Source organism: Parasteatoda tepidariorum, chromosome 3 (genome assembly GCF_982258835.1).
Source record: "Parasteatoda tepidariorum strain Cologne lab strain chromosome 3, Ptep-v5.0, whole genome shotgun sequence".
Lineage (NCBI taxonomy): Eukaryota > Metazoa > Arthropoda > Arachnida > Araneae > Theridiidae > Parasteatoda > Parasteatoda tepidariorum.
In genome coordinates, this window is record NC_141757.1 from 61,538,765 (window position 1) to 61,555,873 (window position 17,109).

Below are 17,109 nucleotides of genomic sequence, written 5' to 3' on the forward strand. Positions count from 1 at the left end.
TAAATTGAAATATTTTTAAAAATAATACTCCTTTTTTGCCATAATTTAACAATCTTTGTTTTCATACTATGTTTATGTTGTGTATATATTGGTATATTAATTAGCTTTGCTGATATGTAGCTTAATTTTTTGATAAAAATTTTGTTTACTTAATTTTTGTAAAAGAAAAAATAGGGGCTTATTTGAGACATGAATGAAATTCATAGGTGATTGTAAAATAATTTAATTCTGAATATATATGTATATATATAATGTTAATGTTGAGTAATAGTGCATGAAGTAGTTTGGAAATGCTTTTGAGCAGTTAAAGATTAAGTTTTTTTTATAGAGATAGGTTTTAAGTGAGATTAGTTTAAAGATAAGTTAATTAAGTTTTTTTTAAAGATAGTTTTCTTATAAACAACGCAGGTTAATTCATGGTATTGTAAAAATCATTTTTAAATGATTTTTTATTCAATATTAAGTTATTTTGTTACATCATTATTTAAAACTTCTATCTGTTGTAATACCGAACTTGAGAACAAAAATAATCAATGTAATCTCTTTACTGAATCAAATTAATTTTGTGTCGTAGTTGTAAAAAGAATTTTTTTCTTTCCTACATAATTTTGTTTAAAAAGAAAAACAGCATAGATATTTTTTTTTTTTGTCAATAATATTCTATGTACTAAAGCAAAATTCTTTAATTGTAGAATTATTTGGGCTAGTTTTTACTAAAATTTCTTTGTAACGCATGTTTTTTGATAATCTGCATTAATAAATTGTTTGATATGTATAAAAGCAAATATTCCATTTTTAGGTGAGTTCGAAATCGACAACTGACAGGTTGAAAAATCAATCCTAAATTGAAATTTTAAGTTACCCAAAACATATTTTTACCTTAAGAATGATAATTGTACTTTATGAATAAATCATGTAGGAGGTGCTCATGTATAAATTTGTTTTTTTCTTCAGTATTTTTGAAAAATATTTTTACAAACTTATATTAAAATATCTTTGACTACATTCAATAACTAAGTTTAAGTTACTTAACCAACAATCTTGGAGAAAAAAAATTACATTTTAACAGCATTTAAATCTTAGTAAATAAATAAAAAATATTTAATTCTTTTTCATTGAATACTTTTAATTGAAACGAGCCCAAAAGTCGAAAACAAGCTCTAGTATCTTATATTTTTTAATTTCTTATTTTTATTTATTTATTTATTTTTAATAAATCTTATAATAAATATTTTTTTAAATTTATTACAGCATTAAATTTAAAAAAGTAACTTATGCACTTGGTTTCTGAATCAGTGTGGATTTAATATAAAACATAACGAGCATTATCTGTGATTGTTTAAAGTTAAAGACATAATATTTACTAGCGATTTATAATTTTTAGTTTATTTGATTCTCCGGATTTATTGGAATGACCCTGTGCTTTCTATCTTCAGCAAGTTTATAAATTTAAATAATACTACGTTTGTTATGCTATTGTTAGTTATTGATTATTTTTTGCGTCTGGTCATTTATAGAATTTGCATTTATACGGTTTAACGAAGTCACATAAATTTCTTAATCTCTTATTTTTATTTAATATCCGGTATTGAACAGCTGACCCTATTCTGAGTTTACAGTTGTCAGTATTCAACGCAGTAGCCTTTTAATTTTGAACTCAACCCATATGATAAGGGAACTCCATAGCTGGATCAAGCATTGGGACAAACTAGCGTTCGTGAAGGACTTTTTGATGAAACTAACTCGCATTTGAGATGCATTAAGATGAAAACCTCTCGCCGGTTAGCCTGACGTTAAGAGGATTCTAATCCATGAGCCATCTACCACTTAGGATATTTTATGTCAGCATTGTGGTTAGTGCAAGTCGGGACCAGAATTCTTATCTACCATCCACCACTGGAATTTGAACCCGGGTTACCCTTTTAGCCTATTAATTTTATTACCGCCATTGGTGAGCTGACCCAATTTTGAGTTCATGACTACCAATGTTCAATTCCATAACCTTGTAATTTTGAACCCAATCCAGAAGACAAGAGAACTCCTGGATCAAGTATTGGGAGATATTTGCCTTGGAGGAGGTTTTTTTTTGATGAACTAATCCACATTTGTGCTACATGGAGAGGAAAACAACAAAAACCTCCCACGGTTAGCCTGACACGGCAAGAGGACTTTAACCCATGATTCATCTACCACTGAAGATCTTTTACGTTTGCACTATGGTCGTTGTGAGCCGGGTGCGGAATTCAAATTCCCATTGCTGGGATTCGAACCTGGGTCACCTCTTTGGGTGGCGGGTGTTCTATCACCTTTCAACATTGTTTTGAATCCATAAGATATTGTGTTTTAAATGCAAATCAGAGGGGTTAAAATTGAGCATGGACCACCTTGCAGCTGTCTCTGTATTGTGTATTTAAGAAATTTTATTGCATATTTCAAGTGTAATCTGATTTCACATATTCACTGCATTGCTCCAGATTCACCCAGTTGTCTTTAGCCTTGCTTTGAATACTTTCAATATTGTATTTTGAGTGCAAATTGGAGGGTTAAAATTGTGCACCAGATCATTGCTTTCTACCTCTTTCATACAATGGATAAAAAATTATGGTGTTACATATTTTAAATGCAATCTGTGTTCAAAAACTTGCTGTTTCACATTCTAAGTTGACCATAATGCCCTGTTCCCTAGTTGTCCAGAATCTATGGTATTAGTATTTTAATTGCAAATTTTTAAGATAAGGACTGTGCTGTCTTGAATGAAAGAAAGGGATAAAACTTTTTATCATTTACTTCGTGGGTATTATCTTTTATAAAAGATATATTTTATAATGTTAAATTATCAAATGAAAAAAAAAAAGTCAAATTGTTTGTGCAATTTTAGGAAATGAATTTAAATACATTTTTAGATATTTTTAAATTACATAAAATACTAAGTTGAAATAGAATTAAATAAATCTTAAGTCCTTTGATGTCCTGAAAATGTTAAATTATCAAATGAAAAAAAAAAGAAGTTAAAAATTGTTTGTGTAATTTTAGGAAATAAGTTTAAATACATTTTTAGGTGTTTTTTAAATTGCATAAAATACTAAGTTGAACTGGAATAAAATAAATCAAAATCCTTTGATTTCCTGAAAATTTTCCTGAAAATGTGAAAAAAATTAACATATTTACTGTTTTTTAAAGAATTTGTGGTGATAGTCACTTAGCAGAAATCTCCATATCACCAACTTGGAATAAAATCTGTAAATAAACTTAAAAACAAATGACTGATTTTGTAACAAATTGGAAGTAATTTTTTACAATAACACAATTCCACTATTCTTTAGCACATTTCTTAAACTTAGAATGTGCTTTAAAAATTGTCTATAATATTTTATTAAAAAAAAATTTTTTTTTCTAAAATCTGGGTTATTTAATTATTTTAAATGAAATATAAATTTTCTTAGTTTGAGATAAAAATAACATTATAAAAAATTCGATAGTGAGAAAGTTTATAGTGTTATATCCTTGTAACTGGACCCTACCATCTTAACCACTGTTCATTGCATTAAAAAGAATTTTTGCATCATTTAAATGTATGCAATTTTAAAGCACAAATTCTAAAATTTGAGCTGAATCAGTCATATAAGAGAGTCATAATGAGAAGTTAAGAGGTAAAAAATAGTATTTTTGAAATTGTTTTATAAAGAAATTAATTGATCGATTCTCATTAAAATTTATGGATAATCCAAAATTAAAAAAATTTAAATACTATAAAAAAAATTTTACCTTAAATTTTTTTTTTTTTAATATAAGCCATAAAAAATAGTTTTAACTAAAAATATAGTTTAGATAAAATTGTCTTTGAGAAGAATTTGTTAAGATGTGACTTTGTGCAATAAATTTGTATTTTCGCTGGAATAGTTCCTAAGATATGGTGAATCACGCAAAACGCAAAAATTACTAAGGGGACTAGGCTTTTGACCGCCTGACAAAAAACCATTGGAAGTATATTTTTCAGATTACCCCCCCCCCATATTTTTAAGGTTTAATATCCGAATTCGTCATTAAAAGAAAAAAGTAGATGTGTTTATTCGGAGAAATGGCGGTTCAAATCAAATTTCGTAGCTTAAAAATATCGTCTGAGTTTAATAAGCAGCACATTAATGTGATCCCTTGGAACCTTTGAAATTGTATGTATTAATAAAAATTGCTCAGCTCAAAAATTATAATGTTCAATGTTCTGTTTTTTTTTTTTTTTTTTTTTCCTTTTAAATTTTATTTTGCTTACTGTAAGATGTAGTTTATGCATTAAGAATTTATTAATCTATTTGGATCTTTAATAATTCTTTCACAATACAAGATATAACTGTGGTTTGAAAAATGAAATCAAGTGCGATTTCATTTTTGCGTCTTTTTTTATTTTCTTTTCTTTTTTTAAGCGCAAATTTTGAGCTACATCTGTTTTTTTTTTTTTTTTAACTCACATTTTGAACTATGTCCATTTATATCGCGCATTTTGAACTGTGTCCATCGTCAACACACATTTTGAACTGCGTCCATTTTCTTCATCAGGCATTTTGAACTGTCCATTCTCTTCAAGCATTTTAAATGCGTTTTTACACGCAGTTTCATTTTTTGTTGTGCCGAAAATAAAAAGAGCAGGGGAGAAAGAAAAAAAAAAAACTCCTACGATTTGCATAAAGACACGAAGTCAGAGGTAATTAACGATTGATTTGCAATTGAAAGTTGAAGTTTCATTTGCTGTATAGCTGAAAATAGCCGTCATGACCAATTTCAGCTGGATGCTTCTGGCTTAATATGATGTAGAACGAAATCGAAATTTGCAAGCTGAAATTATCTGAAGATACGTGCTAGCCGGAAGACTTTTTTATGTAAATCAAAGGATAAAAATATCCGAACTTCATATTCTAAAGTTCATTTTTCATCCAGGTTTCTTTAAGTTACACCAATCTCTAGTAACTCATCCTTGAATATTCTCTTATAGCTTACTAGTAAGTTTCATTTATTTTTATTTTTAGAAATTCTGAAACTTATATTTTTATTATTGTATCTTGGAACTACATTCTTATTTGTGTGCTTTTAGCATTCATTTTTAGATAATTAAAACTGTATCTGGTGTGATTATTGCAACAATTTTAAAGTTTTTTAATGATCAATCGTGTGAAGGTATTTATATTTCTGTTATCACTATTGCGATATCATTAAGATTGACAAATTAAAAATATAGTTGAGTTAAGATTAACCAATTCAGCACTGAATTTTTTAATAGAAAAGGGACTGAAACTTATCTCTCTTCCATAAATACTAAAATTTAATATACGAAGATACCTCAGTTCTAAAATAAAGTTTTATTTTTATTTATTTATTTTATAATGTTATGAGTGTAACTAAAGGAGAAAAACATTCAGTTATTTAAATATCTATTAGTATTGTTCTTTTTTTCCAACCGCAATGGAATATTGTTTCTTATTTGCTTTTAAAGGGGTCGAAAATTTAAATATTTTAAATGTTTCATAAAACTGAAAGTTATTGTAAACCATTGACTAGCGGATCTAATGGTTTTAAAATATTTTTGTGTGAATATTTTAACTAAGTTCGATGTTTCAGCTTGTTCTGGCAGACGATCGCCTCCTTTATATAACTATCTGAATAATTCGATTAAAATTGCTGTACGATAAAATCGTCTCATATAAATTTTTATCTCCGAATTAAAAATAAAATTGTGTTAATGGTGATAATGACTAGGCTCAACATTTTTATTGCTGATATTTAGAAAGTGCAATGTGTCTCATAAACATTTATGTTATTTCTCTAGGATTGATACCGCATTATAATGTCTAGTCAGCTTTTTCTAAGTAGTAATGATATTTATATAAGTACTTTAATGACTCTATTGTTCCTTTCAACTAACAATTCAGAACAGAAAATTACCCTCAACCTAAATAATGTCTTCTTGTTAATGATCTCAATTCTTATCTTTGTTTTCACGAAAAAAATTGAGATTCCATTTCACTGTTTCGGCGTTTGCCTATATCACGTTCGATCTTCTTCACTTTTTTTTCTAACTTCCTTAAAAATTGCCTTAAATGTTATAAAACTAAGGTCTTTGCACTGAACCGCCGGTATGATAGTTTTTCTATGTCATTGCTATTTCCTTGAATGGGAAGAGGCTGAAATTTGTGGAAGAAACCTTGATATTTTCAATTATTACAGAGAATTTATCGGTAAATTTTTCTGTTGGATACTTATTATTTTTCTATCTTATATTTTATAAATATTTTTGAACTATTTTTTTTTCTTTCTTCAGCACTATTTTTTTTTAAATATTTAATGCGTAGATGTGATTTTATTGTAATAAGATTTCTTTGGAATATTTTTTAAAATAGTTATTTGATAGTATTTGACACAATTAAAACATAAAAAAAAAAAAAAAACTTAAGACATTAAAAGAAAAATTCCGATAGTATAATTACTGATCCTATATCATAATATCGATGGAACTTTGATTGTTTATTGTTAAAATTTGAAGGTTTAATTTTTTAATTTATCTTTTAAGAGAAAAAAAAACGAATGTATTTTTATTTTAATGTACAAATGAACTTTTCCCCTTGTTTTGAATACTACTATTTGGTATTGGCAATAAGGTTTCTTGAAAATATGTATGCAAAACATTGATTCAATGGGTTAAATAAGCTAAAGCTTCAAAAAAAAAAAAAAAATTGCTTAAGTTTTCTTTTATTATATCGTTGAAATGAACAAGTATATTATTATTAGATTTTTAGAGAGGATAAAAACCATAGTAAAATAAAATCTGCATAAAAATATAATAAATGCAGCATGCTGTTTTTTAATCGTAACTTATTTGAATTTTTGCTAGGAGTTTGAAAGTTATGAAAAATATTCTTTTTTATATTAAAAAGTTCACAAAATTCCGTTTTATATTACTGAAATTCGAGTTAGCTTTTAACATTCTGAACAACACCTTAAGAGGGATGCCATACCGTGAGATAAACATTTCGTGTCAAATTCTTATTCCACTACAGGAGTAACTTAAAATTTAAAGTATAGAAAAAGTGAGTTCAAATAGACCTCGTTTAAACCATGTAATTTCAAATGCTGAAAAAATTTGGGAACCTTTAGAAATGCTAACAAATTATGGCAGGATTATGCAGTGAAGTTAGCTTTCAATAATTTGTTTGCATTTTGAAAACATTTTTTCAGCAAGCTCATGGTTTACTAGATTTGCTTGAATTCACTTTAATAACAACAATGGTGGTAAATTAGAATTTCCCGTGAAAAGTTTTTCTCCCGGTGTTGCATCCTTTTTAGAAATTTCACTATTTTGTGCTTAGGGTATTTTTATGAACATATTATAAAGATTAAAACCATATTCAATAAAAGAAATAAATTATTTTGAGTATATTTTATTTTACCTAGTGAATTGAATTAAAGTAGAATTTTGTGAAATTCCTTTGTATTAACAATTGCTCAAAAATCAAATGAACTTTCAAAAATGATTACAATTTGAATAAGATATTTTAAGATTTAACTCGATTCCTGCATTACCTCCCATGAGTTAATGAGTCATTTACAAAAAGATATAACATTTTGAATACAAATGATTTAAATTTTGGGATAATTTTATTAAATTTGAATATTGAAGAAAATCAAATGAAATCTCAAAAAATATTATATTTATGATATAGTTTCATTTACCTTACTTTGCGTGACACTGATAGTGCTTTGTGCTATTGACTTTGTGCCCTTGGGTGATTTTGGGTTTGCTTATTTTTCTGCCCCCACCTACATTTCTCTTTCAAGAAAGGTACCGCGCCTTAAATCCAAATAAGGCAAAGGCATTTTACATAGTTTGCTGTTTAACACTTCTTATATTTTATTGTTATCACTACTATCAGTGATAAAAACTTCGAGTTTGTAATACATTCGCCCGTTTAATTGTAACTCAAAGTTTTTGGACTTGCATTTAACTTTCTCAGAAGAAAATTTTACTAAAATTAATTTGCTGGCGAAAGTGTCTAAATTATTTAAATTTATTTTTGTTACTTTATTTTTAGAAATTGTTTTTAAATGCAAAGCATATAAAACGACCTGACCTGTAAAACCTGATAAAGATTTTCAAGTAACATTTTGTATGATATTTATGTAAACCAATGAAAAAAAGGCCAATTTACTCATTATATTACCTGTAAAGTTTGAAATCTGGCATTCTTTAAAATGCCTAGGTAGAATGCATAATAATTTAAGATGTATGCATAACTTTATAGAATACATAGGCATTTTGTAGAATACCTATGCCTTTTATAGAATGCTGCACACATTGCTTAGGCACAAATGAAGAACCAGATACATCTATGTAATATCTATCCATATACATCAATATTATATCTATTATATAAAATTCTATTTAAGTGCATTGAGAGTAACAAATATAATAGATAAACTGTATTAAATACAATTAACAAATATAATATTTTTGAGAGATGAGCGTCTTTAAAATAATATTCCTAGCAAGACCATTTTATCTACTGAGCATGTGCAGTAAAGAACATTTAGATGTATGTTGTAATAAAGTATATATTTTTCATATTTGAAAATTTTTATGCTTATCAATCAGTCTCATATTTGCCAACAAACTCTGGGCATTTAATACAGTGTTTAGTATTCTATAGAATACATGCGTTTTATATGTTGATGTTTACATGAAGGTATTTAGTAATGCTCCCTAATCTCTCTGATAATATTCTATAATTTGAATATAATACTTGTCAGGGGCTGAAATTGATGGTACTTTAGCAAGCATAAAGTATTCTATTTTGTGTCCGGCATTGAACAGTCGACTGAATTCTAAATTTCCGTCTATCAAATTCAACTCTATAGCCTAGTAATTTTGAAACCAACCCAGAAGATAAGGGATCTCCTGGATCAGGTATTGGGACAAACTAGCCTTCGTGGTGGGCTTTTTGATGGAACTAACCTTCATGGAGATGAAAACCTCCCAAGGTTAGCCAGACGGCAAACCCATGATCCGTCTATTACTGAGGATATTTTTACATCAGCACTGTGTGGTCGTTACGAGCCGAGAGTAGAATTCGTTTCAACCAGCAAACGCTGGGAGACGAACGCTTTATCTTAAGAGATATCTTTAAAGTATTGTACAGCAGTTAGCCGTGAAATAAATAAAACGTAATTCTGGAGTGAATTAGTACTTTCACGCAGTATCGATCGTGCACACATGTTCTATTCGAGCTCTGTACAGTGACAATCAATATCACTTAATTACGAGTAGCTTTACCATAATGGTGGGTTATATTAATTTGGCCAATAAGTGTCCAAATAAGTGTTATCTCATTCACCTGCAGGCATAACATATTTCAGGACCTTTTTCCCTCATTGAACTTCTGTCTTCTCTTTACTTTAAATGTCTTGGTACTCCAGCATTACATTCATGAAATTTTTGGATTTGAGAGTCTGTGAATTAAAAATCTATTCAATTCTAAAGCATGCACTGAAGGGTAAAAAAAAGAAATTTTTTTTTTTAATGTAAAGTATATTTTTCGTTTTAAAAAAATTGCAAAGATTTTTCAAGTCAAATTATTTTTTAAATATTTATCACCCAAAACTGATTCCAATATTTTTATACGAAAACGTAAAAAATCGGTGAGCGCAAAAAAGAAATAAAAAGAAGGGGGAAGAAAAAAAAGAAAATGCACCACCCTGAATAATTTTTGATCTAATTTAATTTTAATCTTCACGTTCTAGGACTCCATTTTAATGGAAAAAGGGGTAACTTAAAAGTTACGAAATCAGATACATAAAATCAGATATATACCTTCTTTTCGACGACTTCGGATTTTTTACCCCCCCCCCCCAAAAAAAAATAAAAATAAAATATATATGTACATACAGGGTGATTCTAAAAAGATGGGAAAAATTTTAGGAAGTGATAGTACACACACAGACAAACAATTTTTATCAAAGAATGCATGGTCGAAAACAAATTCAAAACCGCTAGAGGGCGTTAAAGTTTATGTTCTTATATGGGGCAAAAACACACAAAGAACGATGAAGTTAAGTTATAAAAGCAAATTTAATGGCATGTGATTACAATAAGTGTTCAAAACAGTGGCCGGCAGCGGCTATGCTGGTACAACGGCGAAGAAAAGATAGGCGAACTTTCCCTGCAGCGGCCGAAAGCTTGGCGATAAATAACGTAGCGCAGTAACTCGCAATAGGAATGGAGATTTCTCGTTTGCATGAAAAAACTTTCCAAATGGGCCAGAATCTTTGCGTTTTGTTTTCGACCATGCATTCTTTGATAAAAATTGTTTGTCTGGGTGTGTACTATCACTTCCTAAAATCTTTCCCATCTTTTTAGAATCACCCTGTATATATATATGGAATAGCCGCAACCTGGGGAATATGGTCCACATAGGTTGGTAAGGAGATCGATTTAAAGTTTGAACCCCCTAATGTTAATATTATTTTTTGCATATTTCCCTATATCTTGAGAAAGTTTTATAGCCAATTGAAAAATCCCTGCTAACAATTATACAATTCGTTTATCCAATGATAATACCATGCAAAAAATAAATTTTAATAAATATTTACTATTTTTCATTATTTTAATTAGTAACAGTTGTAAAACTTTTGAATGTATAGGCATATAAATTTTTACATAATTTTAAAGTATCTAATTTTACATGGCAAAATACAAACTTTGAGCGAAATCTATTGAATAAATAGTTCCTGAGAAATCAAGTTTTTAATCAAGTTATGCATGACTTTTTTAAAATTTGATTTCTCAGCACCTATTTAATCGATTTTGCTCAAATTTTGCATTTTACCATATAAAATTAGATACTTTAAAATTATATGAAAATTGTATACCTTACTATCAAAATTTTTTCGACTAATGCTAAATAAAATAATAAAAAATAGTAAATATTTACTGAAATTTATTTTTTGTATGAATTTATCTTTGGATAAACGAATTTTATAATTGTGTGCAAAGACTTTTCAATTGTATTAAGAAGTTCTCGAGATATGGCGAAATACGTAAAAAATAATATTAACATTAGGGGATTCAAACTTTGGATCGCTCTCCTGACCAAAGTATAAGGATCATATTTCCCAGTTCGCCCTATATTTTGGAGGTCGAAAATCGAATCCGTCGAAAAAAGGGTATGTTTATGTAGAGAAAGTATGTTTTTGTGTCTGATTGTAACTTAAAATATCGTCTGCACTAATTAATTAGCATTTTTGAGGTCGCCCCTCAAACTATTAAGAAGGAGTCATAGAACGTGAAGATCCGATCATTATATCCAAAGTTATTCAGGGTGGCGCACTGTACAAGAAAATAATAACATGCATAATTTTTTTTAAAAAGTTGTGTTTTTAAAATTGTTCTATTTTAGATTAATCAAATATAATCGTTGAGTTATTTCGTTACTAATACAGAGACTTGTTATTATAAGAATTACCATAATTTGAAAAGTAATTTTAAAAGCATTTATTCAAAAGTGTAACGATCACCCAAATTGATCTGCTTCGTTTTTGCGTGCAAACTCTAATTTGGAGAAAGATTTAATACCGCTTAGGTGTCCATTGTTAGCAATTTTGTTGTTGACATTGTTTCGTTTCAGACATTTGAATATCAATGAGGTTTAAGTAAACAAACAAATGAACAATGAACCTGTTTACAGAACTATTTATATGTTGGCCATATTATGCATAATGCAAGTAATTTCCGATCTAGTGAGTCTCCTAAGTAGCTAGAATAATAGCCGGAAAATTGTTGAAAAAGGTCATAATTATGTCATACAAAAGTGTTACGCTATTGTTGTTATAACTAAACGTGCCCTTTAATTATAAAAACATTTTGAATATAAGATCACAAATGAATCTGTATACGTATAATTTTTCTGAATGGCTATGTGCATCTTGGTGTGTAGTATTTTGAAAATTGATCGTTATAATACTTTTGAATTTCTGTGCCATAATTAATTGTCTGCATTAAATGTATTAGCAAGTTATAATTTTTCACTAATGCATAGTTTTTTTTAAAACAAAAAGCATGAATTTTAAGTGTAAAATAATATTGTAGATTATTTTTTAAAGGGATTTAACTCTATTAGGTGAGAGTATTATTAGGTTAACTCTATTCTTCTACAGTCACGAAACATTGTAGTTAATGCATCTCTTTTTGTTTTATTTGGCTCTTCTTCTATCTTTAGTTTTTGTGTCAGACATAGGTTATAAGATTGTCTGTGAGTTCAATATAATTTTTTTTCTAATTATATTTGCCTTTGATTACGTCCATGTTTAACTAAATCCAATGGATTAAAAAATATGAAATTGCATCTCCTACTCTTGAGTGCCTATAGTTAGTATCGTCATATATCGTATTCGGCTCATATGTTTTTTTAAGCCAAGAATACAGACTTCCTTTTTAGGTTATAAGGAAAGAAAAACCAGATTCGTTTTCGCCCTACCCAAAATTTACAGGTTTCTAACCTATTAAAAATTGTACATAAAAATATACTTATTGTGACTTTAAATAATATTTAAGCGCATTTAGAGTTTAAACATTTTAACAATATGTTTTCTCGACAAATTTATAAAATAAGTAAGCTTAGTAAGTAACCTTTAGTAAGCTTTATAAGTAAGTAACAGTCATTTTTTTCGATTTTTTTTCCACCACCGTTGTATAACAAATAGGCCTACTATTTAATTTTATTTTGTCATACTTAGGTACTTTAAATATGTCATTAAATTTTATGACACTTTTATTTCTACTCGTATAAATAAGATTAGAACCGACTGGGCTGTATGGTGGTCAAGGGATTGGCCTCATACTATGAAGGTCCCGAGTCCGAATATCGCGGCATAGGTGTAATTTATTTCTCTCTGTTCTGTCTATCCGTGTATTGTTGGGCTAACGTTGAACCACCTATATGGTGTCCGCGAAAAAGAGATCGAAAATGCTACCTTTTAATTACCACACTGTCATTTGTTGCTAAAAGTGGTGGGAATTAAACAAATACTAGATCTGCTTCCCTACGATTTTACTAGTTGAATTTAGACTGTCAAAACCATAACCGAACAGTAAGCTCCTAAAATTTGTATTAGCTGGCCTCTGGAACCGTATGTATCCTGTAAATTACCACTGAAATTAGCCATCTTATCTATTCGGAATTCGATCAACCGGAAAGTTCAAGTAACCGGAATCTACGAATTTTTTTTTCCCTTTAAGAGGCTTCCATACTTGTCGTCTTGGATTTTACGCAAAATTTTTGATCAGTGTTCCGATATTTTTTGTGTTTGAAAAACTTTTTATGATATAGTATTATTAGAAATCACAATACTTTTTTAAAAAGGTAAAAAATAGAGGGGTCGCTTTATTAGAATTGGAGAAATAGCCCTTGATAATTTTTAGAACTTGATGAAATTTTTCTCAAAACTTTGAAGCTATAAAATAATGCGATTTGTGGTGTTGAGTAAGTATTTTAAAATTACACGTTGTTCAGTTTTAAATTTTTTAAAATCTAATTTTATTACAATTTAAGCTGATGAAAACCGATTTGGATAACGCTAAAAAATTTCTTGAACGTTAATTGAATAAAAGCAAAGGTACTTATCAAAAACTGTCAATTTCAGGATTGTATTTGGCATAATTTTGACAGAAGAAATAATAGAGAATACTGCACGCTTTATATCTCAAATTGAGATTGGGTGGAGATTTTGTATTTTACGTGTATTATATAGAGTAAATAAGCCATATAGAGTAAATATCTATTATCAGCTTATTTGTGAAAATTATAGAAAGAGGTTTAAAAGCATACTTAGAATTTTCCCTTCCCATCTTCACCCCTTTTACAGTTAAGTCCGGCCGGGGTGGTAGTGCCTTTTAATTTGAATTAAAATTAAAATAAAAACTATTACTTTTTGATAAATGCCTCTTTTTCCCCCCTTTAATTTCACCTGTTTCTAAACACTTTTAGTTCAGAAAGAGCATTACCGCTCATTTTTTTTTTAAAATTTTTTATATATTTAAAAAAAAATTTTTTTTTAAAAAGGAAGAAATAAAACTTTTTATTTTTAAGAATTTTTATGGGCAACTATTATAGTTTTTTCTTTTATCATTATTCCTTTTATAAATGCCAATTCCAATTTTTTTGTTTTTATTTTGATGGGTCATTTCCCCTCCGGCAAGTAAGGTAATATTGAAAATTAAGAATTTTGGTGTTTACGTATCTGGAACTCCGGAGCGATCACGTATCCGGAAATTCCCATATATTCCAGATAGTCAAGTTTTTACCGTACTTTGTGAAAACAATTCTTTTTACACTATCAGTTACATGTACATATTTGTTACCTTAAAACGTTGCAATTGTTGTTAATCTTTCCCATGTAAAAAACAAGCATTACGTCACCCCCCTCGACTTGAAAAATCGTGTTCGATGGCCACAGAAAAAAGTTCCCAGAATGCATTTTTATGTTTAACTGATTTTTCAATTATTGTGCATGGAATTGGATTTGAAGGTAAATACGTCAAAAGTCAAAGCAATAATTTGCTATTTTATTAAGAATAATTTAGGTTCATTCATAAGTTTCCAAAATAGCCATAATTTTTGACTTTGATGTAATAAATAAAGTAGAAGGATTCGAAAAAAGATTTACTTGTGTATGTAATTTATAGAATATACTTTACGTTTTTCGTCAAATTATTTTTTACTGCACCATTTACGCACAAGTAACACTATTATGAATACTCCCAACTGCATCGTAATAATTCCGTTTTACCTGTCTGGCATTTGCGAATATAATCCTACTCAATTATGAGATTACAAGCGCGGAAAAGGTAAAATTCTACTCTCCACTGTTATTATAGAGATGTAACCTCTGTTTCCGATTCATATTAAGAATAGTAAAATGTGATGTAAATCCGATTTTTTCTGAAATTTATTCCGCTAGCTTACTAAATGCTTTCTATTGTGAAAATAGATGCATCATGTATTTTTTTACTTGTTAATTTTTATTTGAATTTAATTTTTTTTTTGATGAATTTTTTTCGTCTAGCATGTATACGTTGATTTTTATCGAAACAAAAGTCTACGAAAGCTGTAGGAAGTTAAGAAACTTATCTATAAGTACATGATTTTGAAAGTGACTTACAATGTGTTGTAAACTCACGTCTTAAGTTACAACATCTATTATCTACTTTTAAATGAAACTTTTTGAAACGCCTCTGTAAAATATTTTCTATTTGAAGTTGTAGTACTCATTTAACTTTAAACTCAATTCGAAGACGATTGTGGGTTTTGTGAGTTAATAATACTTTGTGTTCGAGACCGGAAGTCTATTTTAATTCATCTATAATGTTACCGACTTAGTATTGCCATTCGAGTTGTTAATTAACAGTTAAGCTATGTAGAAAATATTTTTCATAATGATCATGACGTGAAACCGGCTGTTTACAAAAGTGACTATTTAGGTAATGTTTAAAGTTTTATCTTAAGTTTCTATCATTCTAAGAATATAACATTCACACAACATGAGATCAGTATTAAAATTTATTTATTCGACTAAAAAGCTCTTTCTTAAAAAAGATAAGGAAACTTGATATTTTATTTTAAGATTCATGCGTTTTCAGGACTGAAGTATTTCTGTTGAACTTGGAACGCGTATATATTTTCTGCAAACGATAGTGTAAATATTGCTCTCAAATTGTATTTAATTTAATAAATATCGCTTTATTAAAAATGAAAATTTTAATCTTCGAGCAAACGATTTCTAATTCTGTGAGATTTTTTTTTTTAAGTCCAGTGTTTGATTATTTGTTTTTAAGTTGTCTACAAATTAATTCTAACTAATTTCTCGACAGACTTTTTAAAAATTTTTAAATTATAAATTCATTAGAATGAAGGTTTAAATAAATTGTATTAAGTCTATTTGGTGACATAAAATAGTTTTACAGTTGCGGCAGCAGATCGTAAACTATAATTTCAAAGCTGGTAAATATTTAAATATTGCCATTTTCGGCTTTCAATAAATGCTTAAACTAGTATTAGGAGTATTAATTTAATAAAACTTTTTTAATTCTATTAATTTATTTTATTTTTAACTGTTTATAATAAATTATAATAATCGAAGCAAAAATCACAGATGTGTATATGTGCGTACTTATATTTGTTTCTATATTTGATGAAATTCAACAAATTAATTTATGCTTAAGGGTATAGGTTAAAGGCCTGTGGCTTGGTCAGAATTCCTTACATTTCTCAACTATACTTCCTTTCCTTTGATTTATCGTTTCGAATCGTTACCATAACTTTCCGGAGTTGTGGCTTATCGGCTTCATGCAAATGTTCTTCCTTTTAGTTTTTATATGTTTTTACTCTTATAATAATCATAAGTTATTTTTATACTGACACACTATCTACTTTATATTTGAGCCCCATTGGCGACCTTGGCGAACGGTTTTTTGATGTAACCTAATTTACCTTACGTGCATTCGACCTTTCTCTTGCCCAAATTTCTCTAAGTGGAGAGTTTGAGAAAACGGGTTCTTCGTGAAAACGACCTTGTGGGGGAAGTTCGACAGATCTTTTTGATATCTTTTTAATTGATTTTTTTATAACTGTCTTATATTTTTTTTGATGTTTGTCGCATGATCGTATGTCAATGAAATATTTGTCTTGCTTGCTTTTTGTTGGTAAGTCAATTCTTTTTTGTTCTGCTAACTCTGATTGCATAATGTTATGGAAACAGCGAACATTTAAAATTGAAATTAAAAACTATATTTATTAGGCTTTTTAATCTTTTAAAAATTTTATCTACCCTAGGTTTATCATTTTTAATATCATTTATTAAAAATTATATTGTTAATATCATTTTTAAATCTCAAAAAGCTAACCTGTTCATAATTCAATAAAAAAAATGAAATTATCTACCCTAGGTTTATAATTTTTAATATCATTTATTAAAAATTATTTTGTTAATATCATTTTTAAATCTCAAAAAGCTAACCTGTTCATAATTCAATAAAAAAAATGAAAAAATTAGTATTTGAAAAACATCTTTTAGAAT

The 17,109-nt window shown here is 28.3% G+C and overlaps 1 protein-coding gene across 8 annotated transcripts in view; it reads left to right on the top strand.

The window, feature by feature from the left end:
- Positions 1-17,109, top strand: part of LOC107444999 (epidermal growth factor receptor kinase substrate 8) — a 78,842-nt gene that overhangs the window by 880 nt on the left and 60,853 nt on the right. For 2 of the 8 annotated variants that reach the window (XR_015432578.1, XM_016059299.4), the window contains exon 1: positions 16,554-16,735. The exons of 4 other annotated variants lie outside the window; for them this stretch is intronic. The gene's annotated coding sequence lies outside the window, so the exon portion shown is untranslated. Of the gene's footprint in view, positions 1-15,213; positions 15,515-16,553; positions 16,736-17,109 lie in introns of those variants that run through there. 2 more of the 8 variants (XR_015432579.1, XM_071180251.2) reach the window with 2 other exon arrangements.